This window comes from Mirounga leonina, unplaced genomic scaffold (assembly GCF_011800145.1).
Source record: "Mirounga leonina isolate KUSES-001 unplaced genomic scaffold, KU_Mleo_1.0 Mir_125, whole genome shotgun sequence".
In the NCBI taxonomy this organism is placed as follows: domain Eukaryota; kingdom Metazoa; phylum Chordata; class Mammalia; order Carnivora; family Phocidae; genus Mirounga; species Mirounga leonina.
In genome coordinates, this window is record NW_023270305.1 from 43,680,757 (window position 1) to 43,698,980 (window position 18,224).

Here is an 18,224-nt window from a genome sequence, read left to right on the forward strand (position 1 = left end):
AAAATCTTAAAAAAAAAAAAAAGAAAGTGAAAAGCAAAGCGTTAAAACTTTTACAAAAAACATAGGTAAATGCTTCTACACCCTCAGGACAGGAAAGAATTCCTTACACAACAAACAACACAAACCATAAAAGGAAGTATCAATGAACTTCCCTACTTAGAATTAAAACTGTTTATTAAAAGATATCAATATTTTTTAAAAAGTTAAAAATTAAGTAACAAAGTGGAAGAATATTTATTTTACAAGTAATTAACAAAGGCTTACAATCTGGATTTATAAAGAATTCCTGAAAATCAAAGAAATGTTAAACGACCCAATTGAAAAATGAGCAAAAGAGGGGCGCCTGGGTGGCTCAGTCAGTTGAGTGGCTGCCTTCGGCTCAGGTCATGATTCCAGGGTCCTGGGATCAAGCCCCACGTCGGGCTCACTGCTCAGCGGGGAGCCTGCTTCTCTCTCTCTCTCTCCCTCTGCCTGCCTCTTTGCCTACTTGTGCTCTCTATCAAATAAATAAATAAATAAATAAATAAAATCTTAAAAAAAATAAGCAAAAGATATGGTGAGGGATTTCACAGATGGGGAAGTATAAAAAGCCAATAGAAACCTACTCAATCTGAGGGGAAGAATGAAGCAGGGGAAATCGGAGGGGTAGATGAACCATGAGAGACGATGGACTCTGAAAAACAAACAGGGTTCTAGAGGGGAGGGGGGTGGGAGGATGGGTTAGCCTGGTGGTGGGTATTGAGGAGGGCACATTCTGCATGGAGCACTGGGTGTTATGCACAAACAATGAATCATGGAACACTTCATCTAAAAATGATGTAATGTATGGGGATTAACATAAGAATAAAAAAAATACATAAAAATTGAAAAAAAAAAAAAGAAACCTACTCAATCTCATTAATAATCAAGAAAATGAAAATGAAACCTCAGTGAGATTCATTCATTCCATTCAGTCAATGAATATTTATTAAAGTCTAGTGCACACCAGTTATCCTCTAAGCTCTACGGATGCAACAGTGAACAAGACATACAAAATCCCTGTCCTTGTGGAGTTAGCTTCCGCTGGAGAAAGGCAGTGCTAATAAGGGCTCTGGAGAAAAATGAAGCAGTGAAAGGGGAGAGGGAGTGGGAGAAAGGCACATCAAATTTTAAAGGGGATGGACTCGGGGGCTCCTGGCTAGCTCAGTCAGTACAGCGTGCAACTCTTGATCTTGGGATTGTAAACTGGAGCCCCATGTTGAATGTAGAGATTACTTAAAAATAAAAAAATTTAATAAATAAATAAACAAACAAACAAAGGGATGGACTAGGAAGGCCTCACAATTCAGTAAAAGCCTGAAGGAGGTGAAGCAGCTTACCATGCAGATATCAGGGGGCAAGGACAGAATTTTATGCACACCAACACTGAAGAGTAAAGCAGACAAAGACAAACCAATAAGAGATTAAGTAGTAATCACAGAAAGAAAAAAGTACAAGGAACAGTAACATCGCAGAAGCCTAAGAAGAAGACATCTTCCTGCTCAACTTTTCTAGAGAATCTGAACTCTAGAGGTTAATTTGGGACGCCTGGGCGGCTTAGTCAGTTAAGTGTTCCACTCTAGATCTCAGCTCAGGTCATGATCTCAGGGTTGTAAGTTGAAACTCCATGTTATAGTAAAATAAATTTTATATTAAAAAATATATGAATATGTACAATATCTTTTGGATAGTTTAAGTATTTTACCTAAAAAGTTTTGTTTTCTTTTTTTTTTTTTAAGATTTTATTTATTTATTTGACAGAGAGAGAGAGCTTGCACAAGCAGGCAGAGGGAGAGGGAGAAGCAGGCTCCCCACTGAGCAAGAGCCAAACCTGGGGCTTGATCCCAGGACTCTGGGATCATGACCTGGGGTGATCCCAAGACTCTGGGATCATGAGCTGAGCCAAAGGCAGACGCTTAACCGACTGAGCCATCCAGGAGCCCCAAAAGTTTTGTTTTCTGAACAGTGAATGTACAAGGGTCAAATTTCCTTGGTAGGTAGTTTTAATATGATCCTGAAATGGTTAGGTAAGTAAAACACAGTATCCTTTAAAATAAAAGCTTCTGGATTATTGAAAAGGTCTTTCTTCTATTCAGACAGAAAATATCTAAAAAATAAAAATCTTTCCTACTTGAATCTGGGTTTTTTTTTTTTTCTTATTTCATTTTCTGGGAATATAACAACCCTACATCCTTTAATAAAAATCCACTGTATAAATAAATACAATTCCTGTCATCTTCTTTTCAGTGACTAATCTAAGGGTGGGAAATAGGAAAACATGACTGACAGAAAAAAAAGTTTATAAAATACCATCTCCACCAAAGCACCTAAATTTGATTTGGATGTTTTTGTTTTTGTTTTTTAACAAGAGAAAATCCTCAAACAGTTCACTAATCTGCTTAACGAGTTAAAACAAGGTAATTCTGTAAATTAATAGAAAAAAATTTAAACTTTAATTCCATAAAAATTTAACAGTTTTATCTGTCAGGCATTGTTCTGAGAGATTTTACACACATTATTCATTTAATCCTGAGAATAATTCAATGAAGTGGACAATGTTATAATCCCCATTCCATGGAAAAAGGAACCAAAGCCCAGAGTTAAGTAATTTGCTGAATGTCACATAGTTAATAACTGGTGGCCTCTATGTGAACTCAAGCAGTAGGGCTCCATAACCCACACCCTTAATCACATTATATTGCTTTCCTCATATTAGAATGTCTTGGTGGGAGGAGACAGAAGGACAGAGGTCAGAAAAAAGAAAAAAAAAGGCAGAAAGCTAAGAGGCAATATTGGTATCTGTTAAGTATCTGATAAATCTGAGAAATCTTTTTTTTTTTTTTTAAAGATTTTATTTATTTATTTGACAGAGAGAGAGATAGCGAGAGCAGGAACACAAGCAGAGGGGGTGGGAGAGAGAGCAGGGATCGTGATGTGGGGCTCGATCCCAGGACCCTGGGATCATGACCTGAGCCGAAGGCAGATGCTTAACGACTGAACCACCCAGGTGCCCCTGACTGAGAAATCTTTAACTCATCTACCAGTATTGCTCTTTTTTTACAGCTTTATTTTTTTAGCTTTTTTCCTTTTCAGATTTTTATTTAAATTCTAGTGAGAGCTTTATTTTTATTATGAATAAAATTGTAAGATATTTATACATCATGATGATCTGATATACATATAAATTGTGAAAGGATTTCTTCCATCTGGTTATCTGTCACTATCTATGTATCTTTTTTTTTAGATTAACACAACAGAGGTTTATTTTTTGTTTGTGCTGGATGACCAGCGCAGTTTGGTAAATGGGTTCTGTTCCAAGTAGTTACACAGTGTCCCTGGCTGAGTCCATATGCTTGTGATACTGACATCTTAACATATAGCTTTATAGATATATATGTGTGATGGATGTGTTAATTAACTATACACACACGATACACATACACATATATACACTTTTTTACATATATACATTTTTTGATGAGAACATTTATTTTTTATTTTTTTAAAGATTTTATTTATTTATTTATTTGAGAGAGAGAGAATGAGAGACAGAGAGCAGGAGAGGGAGGAGGGTCAGAGGGAGAAGCAGACTCCCCGCCGAGCAGGCAGCCCGATGCCGGACTCGATCCCGGGACTCCAGGACCATGACCTGAGCCGAAGGCAGTCGCTTAACCAACTGAGCCACCCAGGCGCCCCGATGAGAACATTTATTAAGTTTATTCTCTTGGCAAGTTTCAATTATACAATACAGTGTTATCAACTATAGGCACCATGTTTTACATTAGATCCTCAGACCTTATTCATCTTATAAGTAAGTGTTGCAAAAACTTGCCAGAGCAAGTATTTTGATCATATAAGCTTTGAAATATAGACATTCTTGGGGCACCTGGGTGGCTCAGTCGTTAAGCGTCTGCCTTCGGCTCAGGTCATGATCCCAGGGTCCTGGGATCGAGTCCCGCATCGGGCTCCCTGCTCACGGGAAGCCTGCTTCTCCCTCTCCCACTCCCCCTGCTTGTGCTCCCTCTCTCGCTGTCTCTCTCTCTGTGTTAAATAAATAAATAAAATCTTTAAAAAAAAAAAGAAATATAGACATTCTTAAACTTTCTTGTCCTTGTTTTCATCAGGAAGAACCGCCTCTCCCAAATCTACCTTTAAAAAAAAAAAAAAAAGGCATTTTAGAGCTCTTTTGCCATCTTGTGGTCTTTTGCAGTATTGCTACTGAAAACTTCAAACGCCCCTGGGCTGGGCTCCAGAGAAAATGTCAATGCCCATCTTAGGGCTGAGAGTTTGCCTGCTTTTGATCATTTTGATCACCTTCTGTGGGCTCCTAAACTTAGCTCCATCTTTTTAAAAATGCGGTAACCAAAACTGGGCACAATCCAGTCTATCTATGAAGTCCCAGACCAATGCTGGCTATGCACAAAACCTTTCTGAGGAACGCTATCCCAGAAAGCCCCTGCAGGGGGGGAAGTCTGTGTGACTTTTCACAGTTTTAACAGTTACAAGACAGTTCATGCTGAATTCATTCTGGGTCTCCTTAGTCTAATCCAGTAACACATTGCATCAAATCAGAATTCTTAAATTAGTACCCTATTTCCTCCTCAGGGCTGGTCTCCCCCTCAAGGCTTCCTTCCCCTTTTCTGGAAGGGAGGAGGGACAGGCTGGCACTGGGGACACGGGGCAAGTGCCAGGGGAACACTTCAGGGTGAGGCTCACAGGAGAAGACTGATGAATCCTATAGGCACATGGACATTTCCTGGCAGCTCCTTGGTGTTGACAACTGAGAGCCTAACTTAACACCCAGATAAAGCTCGAGTGCCCCCACCCTAGGGGGGGTCAAACCGCTTTTCTGCCTTGCTTAGGGTCAAACTCATCTTTGAAAAGTCCTTGAATTCTTTAATCAAATACAGCATACACACTTCTGTATAATCAATCCCAAAGACCTCTACTTGTCCACTCAGCTTTCTTGTGACCTTATATTATTTCTTCTTTTTTTCCTCTGTTGCCAACTTGAGACAGCAATGATCCCAACCCCTGCCCCACCTGTCTCTCTCTCTGTCAAATAAATAAATAAATAAAATCTTTAAAAAAAAAAAAAAAGAAAGTGAAAAGCAAAGTGTTAAAACTTTTACAAAAAACATAGGTAAATGCTTCTACACCCTCAGGATAGGAAAGAATTCCTTACACAACAAACAACACAAACCATAAAAGGAAATATTAATGAACTTCACTACTTAGAATTAGAACTGTTTATTAAAAAATATCAATTTTTTTTAAGATTTTATTTATTTATTTGACAGAGAGAGACTCAGAGAGAGAGAGGGAACACAAGCAGGGGGAGTGGGAGAGGGAGAAGCAGGCTTCCCGCCGAGCAGGGAGCCTGATGTGGGGCTCAATCCCAGGACCGTGGGACCATGACCTGAGCAGACGCTTAACGACTGAGCCACCCAGGTGCCCCAAAAGATATCAATATTTTTTAAAAAGTTAAAAATTAAGTCACAAAGTGGAAGAATATTTATTTTACAAGTAATTAACAAAGGCTTACAATCATACATTTAATCATATAGTATTTTCTTCTGTTTGAAGATCTGTAAGGGTGGTTCTTTGCTTGACCCAATAACTCAGGAACTTCTGGCATGTCATGGGTGAGGACCAAATATATTAAAAATCCTGCAATTTGTGTGACACCCTCTTAAAACAAATAATCCTACACAACAGTTAAGAAAACCACTACTGTTCATTTGGCTGGTCTCCTGTATTATGCATAATTCTTCTTTATAAATGGTCAATAAAACCCTTAAAATTATTTGGACACTATTTCCATAGACTGTTACAGGATGGCATATATACCCACAATGTGGGAAAAATGGCTTTTTACCTATATGCTTTAGTTGATTTTGAGTAACTTAAGTGAATATGTGATGACATTCCACTGTATCTATTCCTCTACCCATTTTTACTTTTATTTTATTTTATTTTATTTTATTTTATTTTATTTTATTTTATTTTATTTTATTTTATTTTTAGAGAGGGCGGCGGGGGTGGGGGAGGGCAGAGGGAGAGGGAGGGAAACTTAATGTTAAATCTTAAGAGATCATGACCTGAGCCGAAATCAAGAGTTAGACATTTAACTGACTGACTGAGCCACCCAAGAACCCCTTACCCATTTTTAAACATGCTGTTCTGCACATTGTTTGTGACTTAACAATAATTCTTTGAGGTTATTTTGTATTAGTACAGAGAGCTCTACCTCATTCTTTTTTTTTTTTTTAAGATTTTGTTTATTTATTTGACAGAGAGAGAGACAGCACAAGTAGGCAGAGTGGCAGGCAGAGGGAGAGGGAGAAGCAGACTCCCTGCTGAGCAGGAGCCTGATGTGGGGCTCCATCCCAGGATCCTGGGATCATGACCTGAGCTGAAGGCAGACACTTAACCGACTGAGCCACCCAGGCGCCCTCTACCTCATTCTCTTTAGTGACCGCAGAATACTTCATTTTATGGAGATAGCCTACAATTTACTTAACCAGTCTTTGTGGAAGGATTTAAGCCAAAGAGTATCATAATGAAATGTATGTTTTGAAAAGGTCATTCCAGCTAGTAATTGCCAGGTATCATTCACTGTGGAAAAGGGCTTGAAGACCTGCAATAGTTGATGTGAGGATACCAGCAAGAGGATACTACCACAGTATTCCTCGTGAGGAGTAATCTCTTTTTATTGTTGCTCTGTAATAATTCCTTAGCAGGTCTGAATCTGGGAAGGAAGGGAGGGAGGAAGGGAGGAAGGGAGGGAGGGAGGGAAAAAGAAAGGTAGGTTTACTTTGCATTTCCCTAGTCACTAAAGACACTAAGCACCTTTTTATATGTGTGCTGGCTATTTGGGTAGCTGCTTTTGTGAAGTCCTATTTAAGTCTCTTGCCTATTTTTCTTTTGGATTGTTTACCTTTTTCTTATTGACTTGTAAGCATTCTTTCTATATTCTGTATATATATTGTTTAGTACTCTCCATTAGAGTTTTCCAAATACTAACATCTCCCTCCCTGTGACTTGTCTTTTTACGTCTTTAATGGTGCCTTCTGATGAACAGAATACTTTGATTTTAATGTAGTCCAATTTATTTTTCTCTTTACAATTAGTGTTATTTGCATCCTATTTGGGAAAAAAAAAGTCTTTTACTGTAAAAAGGTTATGAAGATTTCCCCTATATTATCACCCAGGAACTTTATTGTTTTGCTGTTGACATTTAAAACTACCATCTACTTTGAGGCACCTGGGTGGCTCAGTTGGTTAAGCATCTGCTTTCGGCTCAGGTCATGATCCCAGGGTCCTGGGATCCAGTCCCGCGTCGGGCTCCCTGTTTCTCCCTCTCCCTCTGCTGCTCCCCCTGCTTGTGCTCTCTTCTCTCTCTCTCTGTCAGTAAATAAATAAAATCTTTAAAAAAAATAAAACTACCATCCACTGGAATTATTATTTTTTTAATAGTGTGAACTTGGGTCAAGTTTTGGTTTGGTTTTTAATTTTGTATCTTTCTTTAAAAAATAATATGATTGTCTCAGCACGATTTACTGAAAAAATTAGTCGTTTTTCCTCTTCTCTCTCTTTTTTTTTTTTTTTTAAGATTTTATTTATTCGCGAGAGAGACAATGAGAGACAGAGAGCATGAGAGGGAGGAGGGTCAGAGGGAGAAGCAGACTCCCTGCTGAGCAGGGAGCCCGATGCGGGACTCGATCCCGGGACTCCAGGATCATGACCTGAGCTGAAGGCAGTCGCTTAACCAACTGAGCCACCCAGGCGCCCCTCCTCTTCTCTTTAGAGTCAACTTTGTCATGTATCAAGTGTCTGGATATATGGGCGTCTGTTTCTGGGCTCTCTATTCAATTCTATTGATTAATTTTTCTGTCTTTCCATTAATATTTCACTTTCATAACTGCAGCTTTATATAAGTCTTGACAGCCAGCACGGCTAGTCTTTCCTCTATTGAAGATTGTTGGGGCGGGCGCCTGGGTGGCTCAGTTGGTTAAGCGACTGCCTTCGGCTCAGGTCATGATCCTGGAGTCCCTGGATCGAGTCCCGCATCGGGCTCCCTGCTCGGCAGGGAGTCTGCTTTGCCCTCTGACCCTATCCCCTCTCATGTGTTCTCTCTCATTCTCTCTCTCTCAAAATAAATTAAAAAAATTAAAAAAAAAAAAAAAAAAAGATTGTTGGGGCTCCTTTTAGGCCCTTTGCATTTTCATGTACAGTTTTTTGTTTTATCTTTGGGTGGGTTTTTTTCTTTAAGATTTATTTATTTATTTTAGAGAAAGAGAGAGAGAATGTGCATGCATGAGACAGAGCAGGGGGAGGTGCAGAGGGAGAGAGAGAATCCTCAAGCAGACTCCTTGCTGACTGCAGAGCCCAATGCAGGGCTTGATCCCAGGACCCCAAGATCATGACCTGAGCAGAAATCAAGAGCTGGCTGCTTAACCAACTGAGCCATCCAGGCGCCCCTCCATGTACATTTTAGAATCAGCTTGTCAAGTTCTCAAAAAAACTTATTGACTTTGGGTTGGGATTGCATTGACTCAATAGATCAGTTTGATAAGTGAAATCTTTACAATACCGAGGCTTCCAATCCATAAACATGGTATATCCTTCCATTTAATCAGAAGTTCTTTAATTTTGGGGCACCTGGCTGGCTCAGTAGGTAGAGGATGCAACTCTTAATCTCAGGGTTGTGAGTTCGAGCCCCATGTTGGAGGTGGAGCCTACTTAAAATTTTTAAAAAAGGTCTTTAATTTCTCACAATAATATTTTATGGCTTTATGTATTCATATAGTATATACACATTATGATAGATGTATTTAATATTCCTGATGCTTTTTTTTAAAGGAGATATTAGTTTACTGAGTACACTGAAAGTGAGCAGCAGGCAGGACAAAAAAGGGGAGGCTGTCTGCTATTCCTGATGCTTTTGAAAATACTATATTTTTATTTATTTATTTATTTTTAAAGATTTTATTTCTTTATTTGACAGAAAGAGACACAGCAAGAAAGGGAACACAAGCAGGGGGAGTGGGAGAGGGAGAAACAGGCTCCCTGCGGAGCAGGGAGCCTGATGCAGGACTCGATCCCAGGACCCCAGGATCATGACCTGAGTCGAAGGCAGACGCTTAACCGACTGAGCCACCCAGGCGCCCCTTTTCTTTTTTTTATTGTGGTGAAATACACGTAACATAAACTTTACCGTCTTAACCATTTTTTTAAAGTAGGTCCCACGCCCAGCATGGAGCCCAAAATGGGGCCTGAACTCACAATCCTAAGATCAACACCTGAGCTGAGATCAAGAGTCAGATGCTTAACTGACTGAGCCACCCAGGTGTCCCCCTCCATCTTAACCATTTTTAAGGGTACAGTTCAGTGGTACTAATGCATTCATATTGTGTGCAACCATCACCACCATCCATCTCCATAACTCTTTTTTTTTTTCCCTAGGGAAAGAACTTTATTAACCTTGTTTCAAACTTTATTCCCAGGCTTCTTCAGCTTAATTAGCTGCAAAGAATGAATTGTGTATAAGCAAAAACTGAAAAGAGCTGCAGTGTCCAAGGGGCTTGGGCTTATTAGAGATCTACATTTTATCAGATCAATGAACAAAATTTTAAAAAGCAGTCATAATATAAAATAGGAGCTCCCAGTAACTTCTTCAAGTTTTACCTTCTTCAGAAGTTGACTCAATTCAGTTTGCTTCATTCTTGGAAGCTTCATCAAAATTCTCCATAAGATCTGGAACTTCATCATCATCATCCTCTCCAGTAGCAAGTGGTGCTTTTCCATCCACAGATTGTTTGGGCAGAGCTTCAGCCAGTCTTCTTAAACTAGTCAGACTGCACCAAGTTGGTTTAAGATACTGGGTAGCATTTCTGTCAGCTGCTTTGTCTCAGCATGGCCTGGAATGGTGAAAGTGTTCGCTGCCAGCGATGCCTGAACTTTGGGGTTGTTAAAGTGGATCACTGTTCCTTGGTTTGTGAACACATTCACTTCTTCAATACCAGAGATATTGTTTACCCCTAACTTCTTTAAGGAGAACTGAAGTTTTTTATCATCTGCTGTAGCCGTTCTATGAACCATCTTCTTTCGGCGAGCAGTTCCTTTCCCACCGATGCGCACTTGTGCTTGCAGTTTGGCGAGTTTCTCCTGGTTCATGATAGTTTCTTTCATCTTGTTGGAGTGGAAATGGGACCGCACGGGGGAATAGGGTTGGCGCTCAGGGGTCTCAGGCAGACCAGCTGAGATTAGGTACACACACGTGGGGACACAAGATGGCAGCTCCATCTCCATAACTCTTTTCATCTTGTAGAACGGAAACTCTCTACTTATTAAACAATAATTCCCCTTCTCCCCTCCCCCTAATCCTTGGCAACCACCATTATACTTTCTGTCTTTGTGATTTTGACTACTCTAAATATCTAGTATAAGTGGAATCATACAGTTTTTGTCATTTTGTGATTGGCTTATTTCACTTATATAATGCCCTCAAGGTTTGTCCAGGTTGTAGCATATGCAGAATGCCTTTCCTTTTTAAGGCTGAGTAATATTCCATTGTATATATCTATCACTTTTTGCTTATCCCTTCATCTGTTGATGGACACTTGGGTTGTTTCCATGTTTTAGCTACCGTGAGTAATGTTGCTATGAACATCGGTTTACAAATATCTCTTCAAGACCTTGCTTTCAATTCAATTGGGTATATACCCAGAAGCAGAATTGCTCAGCCGTATGGTAATTAAAAATTTTTTTTGAAAAACGACCATACTGTTTTCTACAGCAGCCATATCGGTTTACATTCCCACCAACTCTGCACAAATGTTCCAATTTCTCCACATTCTTGTCACTATTTGTTGTTTTCTTTTTTTTTTTTTTAAGATTTTATTTATTTATTTGGGAGAGAGAGAGTGCACACACGAACGGGGGAGGGTAGAGGGAGAAGCAGACTCCCTGTGGAGCAGGCAGCCCGATGCAGGACTCGATCCCAGGACCCTGGGATCACGACCTGAGCTGAAGGCAGATGTTTAACTGACTGAGCCACCCAGGCGTCCCTATTTGTTCTTTCCTCTCTCTCTTTTTTTTATTGTAGCCATCCTAATGGGTGTGAAGTAGAATCTCCATGCATTTTGACTTGTTTCCCTAATGCTTAGTGCTGTTGAGTATCTTTTCATGTGTTTATTGGCCATTCACATATCTTCTTTGAAAAAATTTCTAAGTCCTTTGCCCATTTTTGAATCAGGTTGTTTGTTTTCTGCTGTTGAGTTTTAGTTTTATATATATTCTGGGTATTAATCCTTTATCAGACATATGATTTGTATATATTTTCTCCCATTCTGCGGGTTGCTTTTTTACTCTGTTGATAGTGTCTTCGGATGCACAAAATTTTTTCATCTTTATGAAATCCAATTTGTCTATTTTTCTCTTGTTACCTGTGCTTTTGGGGTCATATCCAAGAAATCATTGCCAAATCCAATGTCTTAAAGCTTTGTCATATGTTTTCTTCTAAAAGTTTTATTACTTTAGGTCTTACATTTAGGTCCTTGATCCACTCTGATTTAATTTTTGTATATGGTGTTAGGTAAGGGCCCAACTTCATCCTTTTGCATTGTGGATATCCAGTTTTCACAGAATCATTTGTTGAAGAGACTGTCCTTGCCCCATTGAATGATCTTGGCACCGTTGTCAAAAATCATTTGACCACATAGAGGAAGGTTTATTTCTAGACCTTCTATTATATTCCATTGGTCTATATGTTTGTGTATATGCCAATTTCACACTGTTTTGATTACTGTAGCTTTGCAGTAAATTTTGAAATCAGTAAGTGAGTCCTCCAGATTCTTATTCTTTTTTAAAATTATTTTGGCTCTTTGGGATCCCTTAAGATTTCATATGAATTTTAGGATGTGTTTTTCTGTTTGTGCAAAAAACATCATTGGCATTTTGATTGCACTGATGTGTAGATCATTTTGGGTAGCATGACATTTTAACAATATGATGTCTTCCAATCCATGAACATGAAAAATTTATTTATTTGAGTCTTCTTTTAATTTCTTTCAGTAATGTTTCATAGTTCTCATTATACAAATCTTTCACCTCCTTGGTTAAGTGAATTCCTAAGTATTTTGTTGTTTTTGATGCTATTGTAAATGGAACTGTTTTTTTTTTAATTTTTATTGTTATGTTAATCACCATACATTACATCATTAGTTTTAGATGTAGTGAGTGTTCCATGATTCATTGTTTGTGCATAACACCCAGTGCTCCATGCAGAACGTGCCCTCCTTAATACCCATCACCAGGCTAACCCATCCTCCCACCCCCTTCCCCTCTAGAACCCTCAGTTTGTTTTTCAGAGTCCATCATCTCTCGTGGTTCGTCTCCCCCTCCGATTTCCCCCCCTTCATTCTTTCCCTCCTGCTATCTTCTTCTTCTTCTTCTTTTTTTCTTAACATATATTGCATTATTTGTTTCAGAGGTACAGATCTGAGATTCAACAGTCACAGCACAATTCACAGCGCTTACCAGAGCACATACCCTCCCCAGTGTCTATCACCCAGTCACCCCATCCCTCCCAACCCACCCCCCACTCCAGCAACCCTCAGTTTGTTTCCTGAGATTAAGAATTCCTCATATCAGTGAGGTCATATGATACATGTCTTTCTCTGATTGACTTATTTCACTCAGCATAACACCCTCCAGTTCCATCCACGTCGTTGCAAATGGCAAGATCTCATTCCTTTTGATGGCTGCATAATATTCCATTGTATATATATACCACATCTTCTTTATCCATTCATCTGTCGATGGACATCTTGGCTCTTTCCACAGTTTGGCTACTGTGGACATTGCTGCTATAAACATCGGGGTGCACGTACCCCTTCGGATCCCTACTTTTGTATCTTTGGGGTAAATACCCAGTAGTGCAATTGTTGGATCGTATGGCAGCTCTATTTTCAACTTTTTGAGGAACCTCCATACTGTTTTCCAGATTGGCTGCACCAGCTTGCATTCCCACCAACAGTGTAGGAGGGGTAAATGGAACTGTTTTTTATAATTTCCTTTACAGTTCGTTTGTTGTTCATATATAGAAACGCAGTTGATTTTTGTGTGTTGACTTTATATCCTGCTACTTTGCTGAATTCATTTATAGAAGAAAAATTTTTTTTATTTTTTAAAGATTTATTTATTTTAGAAAGAGAGAGAGAGAGTGCACATGAGTCAGGGGAGGGGCAGAGGGAGAGAATCTTTCAAGCAGACTCTCCACTGAGCCAGAAGCCCCATGTGGGGCTCGATCCCATTACCCATGAGACAATGACCTGAGCTGAAATCAAGAGTCAGACACTCAACCAACTGCACCACCTAGGCGCCCCTAGAAAAATCTTAAGTTAAACTTTTCATAATTGTAGATTCATATGTAGTTGTAAGAAATAATACTGAGAGGTCCCCTGTGTTCCTTATCTAGTTTTTCCTAATGGTGACATCTTGTAGAACTATTGTACAACATCACAACCAGGATATTGACATTGATACAATCTAGACCCAGAGCATTTCCATCACTACAAGGATCCCTCCTATTACACTTTTATACCCACATCTGTCTTGCATTCAGCTCCTTCCATAACCTGGGGTAATCACTAATTTGCTCAATCTTTCTATATTTTGTCAGTTCAAGAACGTTATATAAATGGAATCAGATGGTATGTTATCTTTTGGAATTGGCTTTTTTCATTTAGCTTAAGTGTCTGGAGATCCCCCTAGATTGTTACATGTACCAATAATTCAGTCCTTTTTATTGCTGAAGAGTGTTCCATAGTATGGATGTACCACAGTTTAACATTTTTTTAAAAAATAATCTCTACAACCAACATGGGACTTGAATTCAGGACCCTGAGATCAAGAGTCATATGCTCTACCAATTGAGCCAGCTAGGCGCCCCTGGACATACTACAGTTTAAATATTCACCCTTTGAAGAACATATAGGCTGATTCCAGTCTTTGGTTATTACAAATACAGCTTCGTGGAACATTGGTGCATATGTTTTTGTGTGAACAAAAGCTTTCATTTCTCTAGGACAAATAAATGTCCAAGTGCTATTGGGGTCGTATGGTAAATGCATGGTTAAATTTATAAGAAACTGCCAAATTGTTTTCCATAGTGCCTATGCCATTTTACATTCCTACCAGCAAAATATGAGTGATCCAGCTTCTCAGCATCCTTGCCAGTAATTGGAGTTTTCACTATTTTTTAATTTTAACCATTCTGATAATTGTATAGTGATAATTCACTGTGGTTTTAATTTGCACTTCTTTTATGGCTAATGAGGCCAAACATTTATTTCATGTGCTTACTTGCTATCTGTATTATCCTATTTGTTGAAATGCTTCAGGGTGTCTTTTGCCTTCTTTCTTTCTTTCTTTCGAGAGAGAGACACAGAGAGAGAGAGATCAGTTTGGGGGGGAGAGGTAGAGGAAGAGGGAGAATCTTAAGCAGGCTCCCTGCTCAGTGTGGAGCTTGATGTGGGACTCAATCTCACGACCCTGTGATCATGACCCGAGCCGAAATCAAGAGTCAGATGCTTAACCAACTGAGTAATCCAGGAATTCCTCTTTTGCCCATTTTCTAATTTGATTGGTTTTTCTTTATTAATTATTTGTTAACTGTTGTTTAACTCATTTATTTTTAATACTTTATTTATTTGACAGAGAGATAGAGAGCACAAGCAGGGAGTGAGGCAGGCAGAGGGCGAGGGAGAAACAGGCTCTCCGCTGAGCAGGGAGCCCTATGCAGGACTCCATCCCAGAACCCTGGGATCACGACCTGAGCCAAAGGCAGCAGCTTAACCAACTGAGCCACCAGGTGCCCCATTAACTCATATTTTTGCCAGTGGGTATGCAATTTCTTTAACACCATTTGTTGAAACAGCTATCTTTCCTCCATTGAATTGCTTTTGTGTTTTTGTAAAAAATCAGTTGGGCATATTTGTGTAGGTATCTATCTGGGTTCTCTATTCTGTGCCATTAATCTATGTGTCTATCCTTCTACCAACACCACAGTCTCGATTACTATGGCTATATACAGTAACTCCTAAAATCAGATAGCCTGACTTCCCCCATTGTATTCTTCTTCAAAATTGTTCTAGCTCTTCTAGTTACTTTGTTTTTCCATATAAACTTTAGAATAATGCTGTTTATATCTACAAAAATATTATGGAGATTTTGATAACAATTACATTAAACCTATATTTCAATTTGGGGAGAATCAACATCTTCACTACGTAGAATCTTCTAATCACAGAATTTCTCTCCAAAGAAGTATTTAGATCATCCTTGATTTCTTTCATCAGTGTTGTAGTTTTCAGCATACAAGTTCTGTATCTTTTTTTTGTTAGAAGCACACACAAGTGTTTCATATTTTTGGAGCAAACTTAAACGGTATTGTATTTTAAGTTGTGGTATCCATGTGTTCACTGATAGCATTCAGAAATACAATTAATTTTTGTATGTTTTTCCTTTATACTGCAACCTTGCCGAACTTTTGTATTAGTTCTAGTTTTTCTGTTGATTCCTTGAGATTTTCTATGAAGACAATTATGTCATATGCAAACAGGGACAGTTTTATTTCTTCTTCGTTGATCTGTATGCCTTTATTTTCTGCAATAATTTCCAGCACTGTTCTTGTTCCCAATCTTACAGAGAAAGCATTCGGTTTTTCACCATTAAGTATGATTTTATCTGTAGGCTCTTATAGATGCTCTTTACCACGTTGAGAAAGTTCTCTTCTCTTCCTATTTTTTGAGAGTTTTTATTTATGAATGGATGTTAAATTTTGTCAAATGCTTTTTCTACATTGATTAATATGACCATGTGATTTTTCTTCTTTACCTTGTTAATATGGTGAATTAGTCTGATTAATTTTCAGATGCTAAACCAGCCTTACATCCCTAGAATAAGTCCCATTTGGTTAAGGTATATAATTCTTTTTATGTCTTGCTTAATTCTATTTTCTTTTTTTTTTTTAAGATTTTATTTATTTATTTGATAGAGAGAGACACAGTGAGAGAGGGAACACAAGCAGGGGGAGTGTCAGAGGGGGAAGCAGTCTTCCTGCCAAGCAGGGAACCCCCGATGTGGGGCTCGATCCCAGGACCCTGGGACCATGACCTGAGCCGAAGGCAGACGCTTAATGACTGAGCCACTCAGGCACTCCTTAATTCTATTTTCTAATATTTTGTTAAGGATTTTGTATCTATACTTTTGAGAGTTACCAGTCTATACTTTTTTTATATTTGTCTAGTTTTGGTATCAGTAATATTAGCTTCATAAAATGAATTAGAGGGGAAATAAAACACATGATAATCTCAACTGATGCAGAAAAAATACTTGACAAAATTCAACATCCTTTCCTGATAAAAAACACTCAACAACTAAATAGACTGGAAGAGTTAAAATTGTTAAAATGTTAATAATTCTCCCCTCCCCCATTCTCTCTCTCTCAAAATAACTAAGTAAAATGTCAATAATTCCCAAAGTGATCTACACATTCAGTGCACAGGCAACAAAAGAAAAAACATACAGATTGGACTTTATCAAAATTAAAAACTTTTGTGCATCAAAGGACAGTATGAACAAAGTAAAAAGGTAACCCACAGAAGGGGAGAAAATATTTGCAAATTGTGTATCTGATAAGGTATTAATACCCAGAATATATAAAGAGCTCCTACAACTCAAAAACAAAACACCTAATTAAAACAATGGGCTAAAGACATAAATAGACATTTCTTCAAAGAAGAATATAGGTGACCAATAAGCACCGGACATTAGGAAAACAGAAACCAAGTAAGATACACTTTTTATGCATTAGGATAGCCATTATAAAAAAACAAAACAAAAACACCCTGAAAATAAGAAGTGTTGGTGAGGATATGGAAAAATTGGAACATTTGTGCATTGCTGGTAGGAATGGTACAGTCACTGTGGAAAATAATATGGCATTTCCTCAAGAAAGTAAACAGAATTGCCATATGATCTAGCAATCCCAATTCTAGGTACATACCCAAAAGAACTGAAAGCAAAGACTTGAACAGGTATTTGTACACTATGGTTCATAGCAGCATTGTTCACAATAGCCAAATGGTAAAAACCCAAACATTACCCTCAGGTAAATGGATAAGCAAAATACGGTATATACATACAATGGAATTTCATTCAGCCTTTAAAAAGCATGAAATTCTGATATATGCTACAACATAGATGAATCTTGAAGACATTATGCTAAGCGAAATAAGCCAGCCACGAAAGGGCAAAAATTGTATGATTCCACTTACATGAGGAAACTAAAGTAGTCAATTCATAGAGAAGGAAAGTCAGAAGAGTGGTTATCTGGGGCTATGGAGAATGAGGAATGGGTAGTTATTGCTTAATAGGTACTGAATTTCAGTTTGGGAGATGGAAAAGTTCTGGGAATGGATGGTGGTGATGGTTGCACAATAATGTGAATGTGCTTGATGCCACTGAACTGTACACTTAAAAATGTTTAAAATGGTAAATTTCGGGGCTCCTGAGTGGCTCAGTTGTTAAGTGTCTGCCTTTGGCTCAGGTCATGATCCCGGGGTCCTGGGATCGAGCCCCCGCATCAGGCTCCCTGCTCAGCGGGAAGCCTGCTTCTCCCTCTCCCACTCCCGCTGCTTGTGTTCCCTCTCTCACTGTCTCTCTCGCTGTCAAATAAATAAATAAAATCTTTAAAAAAAATAAAATGGTAAATTTCATGTTATGTATATATAATAAAAAAGTTGAACACACAATTTCTCATACAAAGTCATATACTCAAAGATATTTTTTTTCCCTTTAGTGGATTACTTAACATGAAGTAACCAGACGAGAATAATTGCTTGGCCATGTCTCAAAACTAGCTTTCCCTCTGATCAACAGTTCTTGGGACGCCCGCTCTGACTTCCTGCCCAAGGATCCATCTCACCCGTGACCTCAACAATTAGTAGTTGTCATTCAAGGCAGTCAGCTGACGGCAGCCACCACGAAGTCCATAAGGCTGGCATAAAAGTCTGCAGTTCACCACAATATATACTCTATCCAGACTCCCAAAGCAATGAAGGGAAAGGAGGAAGACCCTACAGGAGTTTAAAAACTTACTTCGGTCTCTACATCCAACTCTAACACAGGCATAATCC

The 18,224-nt window shown here is 38.7% G+C and overlaps 1 protein-coding gene and 1 pseudogene across 5 annotated transcripts in view; both read right to left on the minus strand.

The window, feature by feature from the left end:
* The window catches only part of ZNF638 (zinc finger protein 638), a 129,453-nt gene that overhangs the window by 92,131 nt on the left and 19,098 nt on the right, over nt 1–18,224 (minus strand). The window lies entirely within an intron of this gene.
* Nucleotides 9,513–10,417, minus strand: LOC118007989 (annotated as a pseudogene).